General features: G+C 41.7%; 1 protein-coding gene across 3 annotated transcripts in view; it reads left to right on the forward strand.

Moving 5' to 3' along the window:
* The window catches only part of RALGPS1 (Ral GEF with PH domain and SH3 binding motif 1), a 309,463-nt gene that overhangs the window by 165,333 nt on the left and 129,784 nt on the right, over positions 1-14,346 (forward strand). The window lies entirely within an intron of this gene.

The following is a 14,346-nucleotide window of genomic DNA, read 5'->3' on the forward strand; positions in this document are numbered from 1 at the left end:
GGTGCTTACGTTACTCAGCATCTCTGGCCAACTTTCAAAAAGTCTCAGTCACGATGATATAATAATCTGCTGAGGATTTCTATGTGATTTTCTGCAATAAGTAAGTCTGTCTAGTGTGCGTTTAGTAGGAGCTTTTGCTTGTAGATACTGACCCTGGTAGTCTGTGCAGGTGACAGACTTGGGTCAGACTGCTAAGATCTTCCAGCAGCCTAGACTTTTGTGCATGAACACCAAAACCAGGTGATTTTTTGGGTGCGGGAATAGGGAACCTGTGATCCTCCAGCTTAAATTTTTCATCAAGCCTGGAGAGTGGAAGCTTTGGTTGTGTAGGCATGATGGGAATTGTAGTTTGTCAACAGCGGGAGGGCAGCTAGTTTCCTATCTTGGATTTTAGTGATTGACATCTTCTGGATCAAGAAATTGGATATTCATTAATTCATTAATAAAGTTTTGCAGCAATTAATGCATTTTCAGCGTTGCCTGCAAGAATCCATACAAGCTTGAACTCTTCAGCAAGAACCAGTTCACTCCCCAAACCCACACTACAAAATCTACCCCATGAGATGGATCTGCAGTCTTAGTACTGACAATGTATGTATAATCCTAAGAGCAAACAGAAACAAGGGTCTCTCCCCAGTGCAGTACTGGATTAGTCTGAACACACTCCTGATGAACAGAAATTCTGACTTATTCTATGGACAGGAACAACACTATTGATAGCATGTATCTTATGTAGATCTGCTGCTGCACTAGCTCATCTCACTTACCAATGCACAAAGTAATGGAAGAAAATGCAGAATCCAGCTAGGGCTGCAGCCATTATAGAGGTCCTGTTCATCCCGCTGCATCCTTAAAGCGGTTATCCAGCACTTTTTTTTTATTTCAAATCGACTGGTTTCAGGAAGTTAAGTAGATGTAAGTTACTTCTATTTAAAAAATCTCAAGTCTTCCAGTACTTATCAGCTGCTGTATGTCCTGCAGGAAGTGGTGTATTATTTACAGTCTGACACAGTGCTCTCTGCTGCCACCTCTGTCTATGTCAGGAACTGTCCAGAGCAGTAGAAAAACCCCAATATAAAACCTCTGCTGCTCTGAACAGTTCCTGTCTCAGACAGAGGTGGCAGCAGAGAGCACTGTGTCTTTGAATAAAACATTACTTCCTGTAGGACGTACAGCAGCTGATAAGTATGGGAAGACTTGAGATCCTTAAATAGAAGTAAATTACATATCTTTATAACTTTCTTAAACCAATTGATTTGAAAAAAAAAAATAAAAAAAATAGCCGGAGTATCCCTTAAAGGGCCTTTTACATGGGCCGATTATTGAGAAAAAAATCGTTAAATCTTTAGGATTTAAACGATAGTTGTCTTGTGTAAACGCAACAATGATCAAATGAAGATTTGTTTGTATGTCGTTGATCACATCTGACCACAAAATCATGGTTAAACATCATGGTCATACGTGAATGCAAGTACGGTCATATTTACAATTGCAGTAACGACTTTTCTTAGCGATTTATCTTCTTGTGTAAACGCCTATCATTAAAAAGGAAAAAATATTGCTTGCCGAGTGGGTGAGTAGAGTGGGGGGCTGCAGAGAGGTGCTTGGGGGCTGCCTGGGTTACCGCTAGATCGTCCAGGCAGCCCATAGCAGATACCTATTCCTATTCCACTGAGTGATGACAGCAGATCGCTGCTATATTAGTCGTTTGTCTTTTCGTTCATGTCTCCTGTTGTCTTCTATTACACAAGAAGATTTTAAACCGTAACAGCCGATAATCTTTTTGTGTAATAGGGCTTATAGTACTGACTTTGCCGTTGGCTCCTTCCTACAGGGAATAAGGCGTCACTTGCTATAAAGGCAGCTATGAGAAGAAGATAATCGTCTTCCAACCTGTTGGATTTGGATTTAACATTAATCAAGAATCTGGGTCACAAGAATTCAAATTTAAAGGGGAACTCCAGGTAGAGGTTGAAAAATATGAAACTTCTGCAGAAGCATAAAGCATTACCTACCTATCGATTCCATTTTTGAAACTACCAAAAATCCATTTGTTTTGGGAGGGTTTTGTTCTGTTTTGCGTTTCTGTACTTCCTGGTTTATCAGTTGTACACAGTGCTATAAGTTCCAGAATGCAATTCTTTCCCTCAGCTGTTCACAGTCCTCCACCCTGCCCATTCCCCGCCCAAAGCTGTTGCAGAACATTTAGGCTGTGTCCACACATTGCAGTTTCATTGTGTTACTGAATTATTTGCAGCAGTTTATGATTTCATTGTGGTCCCACCCACCCACACAGCACACTGTACTCTCTACCTGTAACACCACACAGCACACTGTACTCTCTACCTGTAACACCACACAGCGCTGTATTCTCTACCTGTAACACCACACAGCACTGTACTCTCTACCTGTAACACCACACAGCGCTGTATTCTCTACCTGTAACAGCACACAGCACGCTGTATTCTCTACCTGTAACACCACACAGCAAGCTGTATTCTCTACCTGTAACACCACACAGCAATGTACTCTCTACCTGTAACACCACACAGCGCTGTATTCTCTACCTGTAACACCACTCAGCACACTGTATTCTCTACCTGTAACACCACACAGCACGCTGTATTCTCTACCTGTAACACCACTCAGCACACTGTATTCTCTACCTGCAACACCACACAGCACCCTGTATTTTCTACCTGTAACACCACACAGCACACTGGTTTCTCTACCTGTAACACCACACAGCACACTGGTTTCTCTACCTGTAACACCACACAGCACACTGGTTTCTCTACCTGTAACACCACACAGCACACTGGTTTCTCTACCTGTAACACCACACAGCACACTGGTTTCTCTACCTGTAACACCACACAGCACGCTGTATTCTCTACCTGTAACACCACACATCACACTGTATTCTCTACCTGTAACACCACACAGCACTGTATTCTCTACCTGTAACACCACACAGCACTCTGTATTCTCTACCTGTAACACCACACAGCACGCTGTATTCTCTACCTGTAACACCACACAGTATGTTGTATTCTCTACCTGTAACAACACACAGCACGCTGTATTCTCTACCTGTAACACCACACAGCACGCTGTATTCTTAAACGTTGAAATTGAAATAAAGAACTTTTTTATTTTTTTATTTTAATTTCCACGCACATGTTATGTTCAAGCATCTGTTATCTTTGAAGTTGAGCCCCACAATAAGGCTCTGACCCTCTCTGCCTTTTAGCATCATTTATTGGTGTGCATCATTTTTGTGAATACGCTGCAGTACTGCAATGACACTACAACATGTGTAAACACAGCCCTAATTCCACTGCAGACTTCTGCACAATTAGAGGAATCAGTGCAACACCTCCTTCTGGCCATTCAGAGATGGTGAATCACTCAGGGGATTGGGGGATGCAGCCAAGCCTCCTGAGACATCACGCCCTGCCCCCTGTCTGCATCATCTGCCTGATCTCAGCAAACACACACAATGTGAGACAGAAGCATGGAAGATTTGTCTCCTAAGGGGGGAGAGCACAAGGAGAAGGAGACAATGTGGATTTGCACAGGGGCCATTTTTTTCACTTCTTGGATTTCTATCAGCTACCAGTATGGCCGAACCGTAGAGATACGGTAATACATTGTATAAACACATATATTTAACTTTTAATGTACTTTTAATAGAAAACAAGCTTTTCTTATCCGGAGTTTACCTTTAAGGTGTCCTGTAATCTGTAGAAACAGACTAAAAGACAGTGCTCCATAGCATAATTCTGACAGGTGACAATGGTGAGTCAGTAATGGAGGTTCTCACCTAGTGGACTTGTGCTAACTGCAAGGCACAACTCTTGAGCATGCAAACAGGACTGCTGCCACTCCCATATCATCCTCATAGGAACAAGCATAGGAACAGGTCTCGAAACGCGTTGTCTGAGTAATAATAAATGTGGTTATTTATTTTTACCTTATGGTAAATATCTTTACTTCCATTGGACCTGCGCCCAGCTCACCCATATTTGGAGAGGAGGTGTATTGTCGTATGTAATCTGTAGAGACTTCCCCGGGGTTTCTGTATCCCTCCTTCTCTCTCCTTCGGGCCCCTGACATACCTATCGGACCCTCTTCATTCAGTATGACTTTCTCAGGGGATCTGTTCAATAGAGGCCTTGTCCAGAGATTAGAAATTAGAATTTCTTGACAAGATGTCATTATAGCCATCTTACTTTTGAAATATATTATTTTACCCAATGTATCTCTGTTAATTTCACATGATGTTGGCAGCAGCCTGTGGCTTTGTGCTCCTGCCAGAATGTCAGTAGCTGTTCTGCTGATGAGTGAGGAAACGCTCCTTTGTGGGGGTTTGACCAGAGAATTCCTCACTCTCTTTGTTGTTTCTTTTCCGTTTGCTGTTTCAGATCGTCCACAATCTCCTTCTTTTGCCCTGAAATGAAGGTTCCTGTTCTTGTGCAATAAATTATCCGAACACTGTGCTCTCTGTACAGACTCTGAAAGCAATGGGATGAGCGGTATAAGGTCTCGAAGAGCAGAAAGAGTTAAAAGTACCATGTTGCATACTAACAGTCCTAATTTTTTTTAAATATATTTTTATTCATTTTTGATTTTTTTTTTTTTAAATAAAAACATTTATGCATAGTCTCGTATGAACAGTCATTAGTACACATATAGTTTACTAAAACAAAGGTACAAAGCACATTTTTACAATTGCTTTTGTTTTAATACCAAAAAGAAAAAGACACAGTCTATATAATCCACACAACCGCTTCATCACGTTAATAACGTTTTTTTATATCAACAAAGAACTTTAATGACTCTAGAGACAGTATTACGCTGTTTTTCTGGATGGTCCCATTATACGTCTATAGGCTATCCTGTGATACAGATGGATATTACCGTGAGTGGAGGAGTAAATCCCTCCACCGTCTACTTCTCCAGTGATCAGTGGGGGTCGTAGCAGGGAGATCTCCACCCAGCAAAACTTTTGACATGGAGCTGTGTTGGAAATGACAAGTTATAGATTATATGCAGAAAAACTTAAAGGGGTACTCCGGCCTGGGGAATTTTTTTATATTGCCGTGGAGGAGGTGGCTGAGGGCAATGACGTCCACTTACCTCCCCGGTTCCAGCGGCGGGTCCCGTATCCCGGCACTCCGGTCCCCGCTGCCTGGCTGCTTCCTGGTGTCTGACGCAGGTTTGAGACGTGACGTTTCAAGTCCGCTCAGCCTGTGGGATTCCGCCTCTGTCACTGACTGGCTGAGCGAACGTCACGTCTCAAGCCTGCGTCAGACACCAGGAAGCGGCGGAGACCGGAGCGCCGCGATACGGAACCCGCTGCTGGAACCAGGGAGGTAAGTGGACATCGTTGCCCTCAGCCACTTCCTCCCCGGCCATATAAAAAAAAAAGCCCCCAGGCCGGAGTACCCCTTTAAGCGGAATTTCCCTGTTGAGTGACATTTTTATCATGTTATTGTGTGAATCCACAACAGATATATGAGAATCACCTAAGGATTTCTTCCCTGGAAATAATAATTTGATATGAAGGTCATATGTGAACAGTCACTTAGAGGGATATTTACTAAGGAGTCTAATGTGTGTGACTGTTCTAATGAGGAGGGGTGTATATTTTGTTCCAATATCTTGTGACTGATTTATGAATATGTACCACTGCCCTAGTGAATGTATCTAAGTAAAAAGTCACAAAAAAAGCAAGAAATGCGCAAGCATATTCACCTGGTATGGTACTGACCAGACATAGGCCTGCACCTGTTTGTGCGACTTTTTAAAAATAATAAATTGAGCGCTAATCCCAGATTATGTTAACTTTTTAGTGAATCCTCCTAACAGGCGGATTTTTTTTGAAAAAAAGTAGCATCTTTAAAATAATTGCCCGCCGAATAATTGTTCATAAATAGAACTTAGACCAACAATGGGTGAAAAATCCCCCCCCCCCAAAAAAATAGGTGCAAAACCCTTAATAAATTTCCCCCTTAGACTTCTTTTACTTGCCTCTATTCCTGATGTAGAATTGGGATTCTATCTGCAGTGTGTGAATGCGGCCTAATTCTCACTTGCACAATGCTTGTGCCTCAGAATGATAGGGCTGCCCAACACTTCCATTGAGTTGATAGAATGGATGTATCAGTCAGAGGTTGTCTCCGGCCATGTGAGCTTTGTGTTCTCTCACGGCGAGATAAGGCTCAGTGATGGAGAGCTGAGCCTCTTATTAAAGCGGCGGATACGTTCCCAGCAAATGAGCTGCCACTAATGTTTGGGTCCAATCCATCTCAGGAATCATCATCATCATTATTATTATTAAAGGAAATCGTCATCTGTGCGACATTTATTTATGTTGAAAGGAGAAATTGCTAATTACTACCCAGCGGTATGGTCTCCGGATGTGATAGTCGTCCCTCTGTCTAAAATAGTTTATTTGTGAAGAAGACCTTCCCCTGGCAGGCAGCTGGCTGATCGTCATCACGGCGGAAGCTAAGTGCCTGCAAGTCATGTGCTATATTGTATCATGCTTGGCAAGAGACAAGAAAAATGGAACAGAAATAAAAGGATTTTCTGTATATTTTACTATCCTTGAAGACCATTGACTTTGCTGTTGGAACCACTTGTCCTGTAGGGTTAAGAGACCTTTGGTTCATAGTGGATGTTGAACTATAAACCCTGATCTGATCCTATTGACTTATCCTAGAAAGACAAAGATATTCCAGAATGATTTAAGAGAGAGTGGATAAAAACTTTGTGCACTGTGCAGGGATACACAGCAGGTTAAAGAACAACTCCGGTGACAAGCTTTTTCCTAGTACAGTGGTACCTTGGTTTAAGAGTAACTTGGTTTAAGAGCTCACAGTTTTTCAAAATTGTGACTTTGTTTAAGAGCATTGCTTTGGTTTAAGAGCTCCCTGTACTTGGTTGGAGGGGGAGGGGGGAAGGTCATGGTCTGCACAGCGGGGTCTACAGCCCTGTACTATGACCCAGGAAGTCTCCCTCACCTTCCAAATCATAGCAGATCCACTTCAGGTCTCTGTCCGCCCTTGTGTTTCCCATCCTCCTCATTACTGTACAGTAACTTATAATATCACATATTCTGCTGTTTCTGAATGTTTGTTTTATTTGTTTTACAGAATAATAAATCATTATTTTGGGGTCTGAAACCAATTATCTGCATATCAGTGATTTCTTATGGGAAAACTTGCTTTGGTTTTAGAGTGGATTTGGATTACAAGCACCTCTTGAGTGTTGGGCTCTTCGTAGTTGGCACCTGTGGGGCAGTATTTTGAAAATTATTGATTCCATCTCTGTACTTTCCCATCTTCAGTTTGGAAATTGTTTGATAGACCACTGCTTTTAGAGCAGAGTGGTGGTTGGTAACCTAGACAATGAGGGGTTAACAATGGAAGAGAAAGAGCAGCATAGCTGGAAAAGGAGGCAAGTTTGATAAATTAATGTATGTCTAAAAACTTGACAAGTCCCACATGTATAACTGTATTAGCTGAGATAGGAATATCCCTTTAAAGTGACTCTGTACCCACAATCTGACCCCCCTCCAAACCACTTGTACCTTCGGATAGCTGCTTTTAATCCAAGATCTGTCCTGGGGTCCGCTCGGCAGGTGAAGCAGTTATTGTCCTAAAAAACAACTTTTAAACTTGCAACCCTGTGCCCAATGGCCGTGACTTAGTGTCTGTGCCCTAACTTTGCACCACCTCTCCGTCCCTCCTCCCTGCCCTCTTCATCATCAGTAATGCCCCTGGAACATTTTTTCATGTCTGAACATTGCACCAGGTGCCTTAACAATCCAGCCCATGTTCAGTATTCACACAGCTGAGGAACAGGAGACAATCTGCCTGGAGCATTCCTAATGATGAGGAGGGCGGGGAGGAGGGACAGGGAGGTTGTGCCAGCCTAATGCATACACAATCTAGGCCACGCCTGTTGGACACAGGGCTGCAAGTTTAAAAGTTGTTTTTAGGAGAATAACTGCATCACAGCATCACCTGCCGAACGGACCACAGGACAGCAGCTATCTGAAGGTACAAGGGGTTTGGGGGGATCAGATTGTTGGTTCAGACTCGCTTTAAGTGAGAATCTTGGTGTCTCCCTATAAGACTGTGACAGTGTGGTACTAAAGTTATGACTAAAAGTGAGTACATGTTTAAGTATTGTAAGGTCTGGCCGTCTGTATTATGTAATCTATGATGAAATGTTTACTGCAGAAAAAAATTTGATTTTTTTTTTAAAGCAGCATAGACAGGTTGGTAAAAGTTATATTTGCAAATCCCTGACAGCTATAACTGCAGTATATATATCTATCTATCTATATATATATATATATATAATGTATATATGTGTATGTGTGTGTATATATATCTCCTGATGTGTAATCTCTCTAAAGCCTCACGTCATCTAAAGTTTACTGATCCTTTTAAATAATCCCTTATTCATGGACCTCTCCCCTTGCCCGCCATGTCTTTTAGCACTTGCGTAAACGCAATGAAAACGTAATCAATGTCTATAATCGCTAAGCAAACCGAGCAATTAAATGTTCCTTACAATCCGGGCTTTACCTTGTATATAACAGAGGAAGATGAATCGCTCCTGTGTAGCCTTTCTCTGAATAATGATGGTGTATAATCCAGGAGCTCATGAAACGCGTGGTGTGATGGAGTCATTGCCAGCACAGGCCCCGGCTGTCTGACATCAGATGTTTGGCTTCTGCTAACACCTGTTTGATAGCATTGTGAGATATGCGCTCTTATTTGTTGTGTAATTTAGCAGAAAAGCAGCAACTGGCTGGGGCTGGAGTAATGGCTTCTAGAGCACGTGTCAAGATCTTGGCAGAGATCAGTGATGTTTAATACTAATCTGTGCAGAATATAAGGTAACGGGAAGGCTCCTCTCAGAGCCAAGACTAACATATCGATTTAGCTTTATGCTGTATGTGTAAGTAACTGCTTAACCTTTTGCTCCTATTATGTTTCCCTACTAGGATTTGGTGTTGACATGTTGCATCATGATGGTGGCGCTAACTACTTTATCATTATATCTCAAACTGCTTTATTATATGTGTACAATAGATATCAGCGAATTTACAGTAATAACAAAAAGAAGGGCTTCATTATCTCTACAACCTGCTTATCAGCCCGCTGCCTTTTAACTGACTGCCGCTCAGTTCTACTCCTCCCCAGGTGCTGGGGAAAGCTGGATCCAGTCCTGGGAAACTTCTCATAGTTTTCCAAGACTGGATCCAGCTTTTCCCAGCACCCAGGGAGGAGTGGCAGAAAGTTAAAGGGCAGCCGGCTGATGAACAGCTTTCAGAGATAACAAAGCCTTTCTCTTCGTTATTACTGTAAATTCACTCATCACTGTGGCATGTGGAATACTCCAGATGGCAGCCTTTTATATTTATTAATCCCAAGAATAGGTTGTTTGAAAATAATAAAGTTCAATTGCCTCCCTGGCTCCTGTGGTGCCACCGGTATCCTACTGATCTGTCCTGCTGTTCCTCCGCATCCAGGACCTGTTGTGGCGACTTTGCAGGCTAGCCCAGCCAGTTAATGGCTGCAGCAGTGTCCCACTGATGGGCTGGACGGACCTACAACATCTCAGCCCCAGGACACGGAAGTGGACGAACAGTGGAACGGATTGGTAAGAAACCGGCGACGCTACGGGAGCCAAGGAGGTAAGTGCACTTTATTCGTTTCACACGACTATCCACAGGTATTTTTTTTTTTAAACAAAAATGCTCCCCCCCCCGGAGTACCCCTTTTTAAGGAGCAAGAAAACATCTAAATGGTCAACCCTCCAACACCGTAATAGTAGCTGAAAAGCTTTTCCACTAGCTATTACAGAACTACAAATCTTGTGATGGCCAGAGAGCTCAAGAGAATTCTATCCTTGTTACAACTGGTGAGACACAGGTTAAAGAACACCGGCCTGTGCAGTTTCTATTAAGCTGGTAAGAACAGCAAAGGAGTAAGGCCTGACTGCAGGATCTGACCACACACAGGGTTTGTTTGTAGTCTGTTACCTTGGAGATGCGTAGGTGTGGAGATATTTTTTTTATTAAAGTCTGTTGGTAAAGTTGCTTAATTTTTATTTAGATGCATAAAGTAATGAAAAACTAGTGCTCAGTTCTTAACAGAGAGGAGGCGCAGGTTCACAGCCCATTAACGCAAATCTGTCACCCTAGAGTGCAGCCCATGTATAACATCCTGCTTGTGTGCGCGGAATTTACAAATGTATACTGGATCCCTACTGTATTTGTCAAAGTTGATTATTACCCAGGGTTCCATTTAATAGAGGACACATTACGCCACAGACATGTTTTTGGACTAAACAGATACACGTGATGTGGATCCTGTCATTTCTTCTATAGATAGAATGTTCTTGTGGTTGGACTCGTAAAGCTAGCATCGGACAAAGTTCAGACACTGTAATTGTTTCCCAGCATCTGTGATGTACTAATATCATTGCGTAGTGCAGTCAGCCCCCCCCTCCCTATGGTCACTGGTCACTGCCAAGATGTGTAGAGGAAGGGTTTAGCCCCTACTGTAAAGCTTTGGCCAGTGACCACCATCAGGCTTCAGTCCATAATGGCTTCTTTTACAAGGGATCTTGAGTGTGTTTTGGACTATCCTGTAAAGTTCTCCGATGAGTCACAACTAACCAGGTCCAGAGGTTACATAACCAACCTCACTGATGTCTGACGTCTCTGTCTGTTGTGATTAACACATGCAGGGACGTTCTTGGTAATGTACAGAGTTTCAGGTTCTAGAATGGTAAATCCTTACAGGATGAAGTCGTCAGAACAAAGGCTGGTACCATCTATTAATATTAGCTATTAATACTAGCTGTAGTAGTGATTAATAGTTTTTTTTCTGGCCATGTTTTTATGGGCAGTTTTAATGTTGGCTTTATTTTAGGTCAAAATGAAAAAAAAAAAAAACTAAATTTTTTTTTTATTCCAAAGTTCCACGGCACAACGGATCAGTTCAAAATCGTAAAAAATTTATTCCATCAAATGTGACATAATTGTGCAGCACAGCAAAATCAATAGTTTTGTGCAACGTTTTGACGGTCTTAACAACGTCTTTATCAAGCATGTGTCTTTATATGTCTTTATCAAGCATATAATAATTCTTTAACCATTAAACGTGTTGTTCAGGGAACTAAAGACAGCTGAAACCTTCTGCCAACTCCACGCCTTAGAAGTAAGCGGTTTTCGGTATCCCAATCATTGCATGTACATAAAAGCGACAGCAGGCAATGCCCAATAACTGCACAATTTCGCCTTTTCAAAATAATTTATGTGATTAAAGGGACATTTTATATTGAGCAGAACTCATTTGTAAAAAAAAATAATCCATTTTTGGTCCCTTTTTTCACCCACAAAATTGCTGTTTTATGTGTGAAAAATGGCTAAAAAAAAATCTGACACATTAGTAGTAGTTTCATATTTACACCCATGCATTTAGGAAAACAAGATACAGATGAAGGTGCATGGAAATGTTCCTTTATCTTGCGTTTATTATTATGAGAAACTGAATCTCTTGCAAACAGCATAACCTAGGTGATGATGGCCGCCCGGCTTGTTGTTCTGGCAGTCCGGTGGATTGTGAGGCCTCGGTGACTGCGTTCGGCTGCCATTAAAGTGATATCTTCATTTGTATCACAGACATTTGTGTGGATCAAAGACTCCCCTCAGCATCGGTAATTACTCTGTGAATCCTTCTCTAGAAGATCAGTTCCATTCACTTGTGTGGGATATAAAAGGCCATAGACGAACAGCAATACAAGTGCAGCCGGGACAACCTTATATCAAAGACATCAAAGTGCTCCAGATTAATGGCACCAATGACAGGGGAAGGGTTAAATGCCAGGCCGGAAAGGAAACAAAGAATGGGCCAGTGGGAAAGGAACTATTACAAGAGAGTTTTTAAACTTTCACTAAGAATTCAAACTTTAATGATTCAACCACGGGAACATATATTTATTCCAGTGCTTCTCAAACTGTGAGGCGCCCCCTAGCTGCTGGTGAGGCACAAAAGTGACCATAAGCTGCACAGTCCTTTCCCACAATCTCTGCCTAGCGTATACCTGGGCCATAGCCTTGATCAATTTCCTCCCATAATGTATAGGTGGATGGATCCATTGGGCTCAATAAGACTGCCTAGTGCCACAGTGTTGTGATCTGTTACTTTACAAGATCTCACATGTTCATGATAAGATTAACACCCCACATAGCCACGTGTGAATTATTACATCCTTCCCTCTATGAATCTAGCTCAGCAGTTTTCAGCGCCGTAAATACATCTCTGTACATTTATGTAAAACCATATTATTTTCAGCGTGATTCTGGGATATGGGCTCTGCCAAAAACTGCTACTGCAGGTCCGCTGATGAATTGCTGAGTAAACATTAGGGGTTTGACATAAATGGGTGAGATGCCAATTCTGCTGAGCTGTTCCTTCAAAACATTGAGAAATTTTCTGTTTAAAAGCCATAATTTTGTTTTTCCATGTTAAATATACAATGTATTTATGGTAAATGTACTTAGGAGGATTGGTAGCCTGCAGCGTGCATAACTAGGAGCCTCTGTACCAGTGTGTTTTCTATAAACAACTATAAATTTATCAGATTGCAGACCTCAGATCTTCGCTTCTTATGTAGAATTACAGGATTGAACTTGTGTAACCACATTTTATGGCGTAGCATTCATAAGGTCATGTAAACATTTTCCTCTTACTGTACTAGTGGTAACTTAACATGGCTGCCACACCTGACCATGTGTTAGTCCCCCCATTTATTTAAAAGAGTCCTTTTGGATTATTGTCAAGATCCCTTTAGAATTAGCTGATAATAAAATGTCCACTTACTGAGACCCCCATCAATCAGCTGTGACCTTTGGGGAAACCTGGCACTAAGCGTCCGTCAGTCCATCGTTTACTTTCTTTTACATTCATTGTACTTGCATTTGTGTTATAATCTGTATTCTATCCTCTTATCACATGTACATTGCCCTGGAACCAAGATTGCTATGAACAAATATTATTAAAAATAATTCTTCTAAATGCAACATTCCCCATAAACCCCATACCCTGGTCCTAGGGTCCCACTTAAATTGTTTCCATGAATTGCGCTTGTAATCTAACAATCATCTCCTATAAACCATTAACACCAGTACATGTAGTCACTTAAATATTTGCTTAGAATGTGCCTTCTTCACACGTTACTCTTCAAATATCCATTATATTCCTCTCTTGCCTTGTCTACGCCAAACCATCTGCAGCCATTTATTTGAGGATTATGGCATGGCACCCATTAAATCAACATTTCTTGTCCAAGACTGAAAAATGTTGAGTGTAAACTATTTATTTTAAGCATGAGAGGAGAATTATAAGTGAGATGCTAATTTTTAATTTATTATTTTTTCCTGATTAATCTCCTTTGAACAAGGCCTGACCAAACAAGCAGAGCAATTACACAGAGGGACTCCCTGATAACATGTGGAAGTGTTCTCGAAGCTGGATATGTGAGTCACTCAGAAACACGTTAGAGATCTCGACAGCCGCGTCGTCGAGCAAAACCTCAGATTAGTTATGTACCATGTGATCGATGGCTATTACCTGCTACCAGATGTGATGTAGTGTATGAGTAATGGGATTCATTTTTTACAGTTTACGATGAGTGCTGAAGAATGTAGTGTCATCACACAACCAAGATTTCAACAAAATGAAGTCATAGCAAGTCCAAGTGCACTTTAAAAGGACCCTCTGGGCAAACCTTTCTTTCCCAACTTTGGATTTAGTCTTCATCTTACCACCTGGGGTTCCACCATGTGAAGTTCTAAAAAGGTTCCTCTGGCTCACAAGATAACCACGTTTGCATCAACTGGTTTCAAGACTGTGGAAGAATTGAACCTAATAGTAACTTGATTTGACAGATGTGCGAAGAGAGAGCCCCATGAGATCTCTACATTGAGTATGTGAGGAGATTAGGATGAACTCTAAATGAGGGAAAAGATTAGGTTCTAGATGCTGAAGGACTGAACCTATCTACAGGGTACAGATTAGGGAGAAGAAGCATTAAAGGGGTATTCCTTTCTGACATATGATAAGGAATAGCTAGCAGTGGCTGGGATGCCATTCACGAGATCACAGGGGGCCCCACCGATCTGTTCATTCTCTATGGGAGCCATGAAAACAGCTGAATGCAGTAATGGTTTCTGTTAGCACCCACAGAGAATGGGACACTAGGGTCCCCTTTCTTAAGATTCCATTTATGGTCAGCTAGTTATCCCCTATT

The sequence above is a fragment of the Dendropsophus ebraccatus genome, chromosome 10, assembly GCF_027789765.1.
Source record: "Dendropsophus ebraccatus isolate aDenEbr1 chromosome 10, aDenEbr1.pat, whole genome shotgun sequence".
Taxonomy (NCBI): Eukaryota; Metazoa; Chordata; class Amphibia; order Anura; family Hylidae; genus Dendropsophus; species Dendropsophus ebraccatus.